The sequence below is a fragment of the Bos grunniens genome, chromosome 4 (genome assembly GCF_055505025.1).
Source record: "Bos grunniens cultivar Pamir isolate PY7600 chromosome 4, Bosgru_T2T1.0, whole genome shotgun sequence".
NCBI lineage: Eukaryota > Metazoa > Chordata > Mammalia > Artiodactyla > Bovidae > Bos > Bos grunniens.
The window spans coordinates 31,241,648-31,244,739 of record NC_141168.1 but is presented as its reverse complement, the minus strand read 5'-3'; the positions used below and the strand labels follow the sequence as shown (position 1 = coordinate 31,244,739).

The 3,092-nt window shown below is 39.6% G+C and overlaps 1 pseudogene; it reads left to right on the top strand.

Moving 5' to 3' along the window:
- Window positions 1-358: 358 nt before the first annotated feature.
- LOC147373882 (large ribosomal subunit protein uL22 pseudogene) lies at window positions 359-1,564 on the top strand (annotated as a pseudogene).
- Window positions 1,565-3,092: the final 1,528 nt, after the last annotated feature.

Here is a 3,092-nt window from a genome sequence, read left to right as displayed (position 1 = left end):
TATTATTTAATGATAATTACAATTTACCATTTTAATTCATTGATTTATTAGACAATTAATAATTGATCATTTAACATTTGTCATTAAAGAAATACAAATTGCACCAAACAGTAATTTATTCAGTCATGTGTATATATCTTGGGATCCTAAAGTTTACTTTGTCACTCATAGAGCATTTGCCAATAGTCATAACGTTGGGTTGGACATGTTCTGCCCAACAATATGCTCTGCTGACATACAGTCTTAGTGCACATATTTGATACGTGTCTTATTCCAGGCTACCTTTCATTTACAACTGTAGTATAATGATATTGGCAAATTCCATCAAGACGTTCCAACAGTCCCACTTGTGAGCTCCATGTCCATCAACGAGCATGCAGGTGTAGAGCAGAGCTCCACTGTGACTTGGAATAGACTTCTATCTTGTATCTCATACATGCGTATGCTCCAGTAAAACCCAATGGTGCAACTCTGAAATACTCAAAATATGTTTGCTTAAAAAATACACATCCAGAGCTTTTCCAGTAAGCAACCTGATAACATGTGCTAAGTCACTTCAGTTGTGTTCAACACTTTGCGAACCCACCAGACTCCTCTGTCCATGGGATTCTCCAGGCAAGAATACTGGAGTGGGATGCCATACCCTCCTTCACAGGATCTGCCCAACCCAGGAACTGAACCCACATCTCTATGTCTGACGCATTGGCAGGCAGGTTCTTTACCACTAGCGCCACCTGGGAAGCAGCCCGAGGTGACCTCTAAAAATAGTGTGCTATTCATTTGACCCAAAAACCCCCACCAAATCATGCAATTCAAGAGGTTCAATCTTCATGTTCACCTGAAGAACACTTGTGAAACCATCCTGGCCATTAAGGGTATGCATATCCAGAAAGCTACCAAGTATCTGAAGGATGTCACTTTAAAGAAGCAATGTGTACCATTTCATCATTGCAGTGGTGCAGTTGGTAGGTAAGCCAAGGCTAAACTGGTGCTGGATAAAGGGCTGGTGGCCCAAAGAGTGCTGAATTTTTACTGCACGTGCTCAAAAATGCAGACAGTAATGCTGAATTTAAGGGCTTAGATATCGATTCTCTGGGCACTGGGCACATCCTGGTGAACAAAGCTCTCGAGATGCACCGCAGGACTTACAGAGCTCATGGTCGGATCAGTCCCTACATGAGCTCTCCCTGCCACATTGAGACTTTCCTTATTGAAAAAGAACAGATTGTTCCTAAACCGGAAGAGGTTGAACAGAAGAAAAAGATACCCCAGAAGAAACTGGAGAAACAAAAACTTATGGCCCAGGAAAAAAATGCCACAAAGAATAAATGCAAATTAAAAAAAATGCACATCCAGAAAGTTATTGAACTCTTTAACTAAGTGTGTATGTTTACAGTATTATAAAACCTGTCAGTTTTGGTCAGTTAGTTATTCATTTGATTTGTTCTCAAGACAATAAACCCAGGGTGAGAGTTGAGCGTTCACACAGGGAGAAGACAGAAATCTAACAGCAGAAAATGGTCACTCTGGGGTTATTAAGGAACCTCAAATGGGTAATTTTAGAACTGGAGAAACAAAGCATAATTCATAATGAGATGTGACAGACGTGCTGATAATGTTTACGAGTACTATTAAACCACTTAAGCAATCAGCTTCCATTGCAATGTGACAAGTGTATTTATGTGGCTGCAGTGCACCTCCTACTCAGATTTCTCAAAATGTTATTTAGATACTCTATTAAATTAAGAACACTCAAGACACCCATTTAAAGTTGGAAGTACACTTGACCCTTTTCTTCTTTTATATGCGGAGTTTACTGAAGGTGACATCTGTGAAAGAGGCTGAAAACCTCAACAGTTTCAACCCTACACTGATTACAAACTAGAGGATGCAACATATATATATATATAATATATATTACACATATATATTACACTTTCTTTCTCATCTACCCTGTAGGTTGCAAATTGTTCTCCTTGAAGTAATTGGAGATATAACTCGGACCTTGGTAAATTTTCTGAAGCTTTGAGATCTACTGGAAACGATGTCATTGTTACTGTTCAGTCACTAAGTCATGTCTGACTCTTTGTGACCCCATGGGCTGCAGCATGCCAGGCTTCTCTGTTCTCCACTATCTGTCAGAGTTTACTCAAACTCATGTCCATTGAGTCGGTCCATGCTATCTAACCATCTCATCCTCTGTCGCCCCCCTCTCCTTTTGCCCTCAATCTTTCCCAGCACCAGTCTTTTCCAAAGAGTTGGCTCTTTGCATCAGGTGGCCAAAGTATTGGAGATTCAGTTTCAGCATCAGTCCTCCCAATGAATATTCAAGGTTGATTTCCTTTAGGACTGACTGGTTTGATCTCCTTGCAGCCCAAGGGACTCTCAAGAGTCTTCTCCAGCACCACAATTGGAAATTATGCTAAGACCAAAAATCATGACAAACATTCAATAGGAGAAAAATGTTCACCAGCACAACTTCCCCGCTGATAGCTTCGTCTTGTCTCTTGGTAAACACCACCTACCCTTTAGAGTCCCAGGGTCCTTCTCATGCCTTAAGCAGCCATTGTCCTGAGTGGGTCTTTGGTCTCCATTTTTAATTTTACTCATTATTTTACAATTATTTTATTGTTTTAAAGTAATGGTAACTAACAGAATAAAGCACGTTTCTCTTGGTGATAATTACACTGCGTCTTCAGAAGAAAGTCCATAAGGGTGACTAATGATGTAACTTTTAAGTACCTTAATAATTTGATGAGAAGATATTTACAGGTAGATATCTATGAATTTTCAAGGTACCCTGTTGACACGGTCTTATATTTCTGCTTTATTTAGGGTCACTCCTATTATAAATCAAGAAGCATTTATTCTGTGACCAGTAGTAAGCTAGGTTCTGTGAAGCAACGCAGCATAAGATAAAGCTCTGCTGAAAAAGATGTCTAATATTCTTTGACCCTTCTAGATACTGCAGTGTCATTTGGAAATGCCCAGCTATTGGCAGAAAATTGCCCAGAAGCTAAATCTTGCAGTTTGCAAAAATCTAAGCCTTGGGTGTTTATCACTGTATAAAAATCCAGCAGAGATCTTATTCA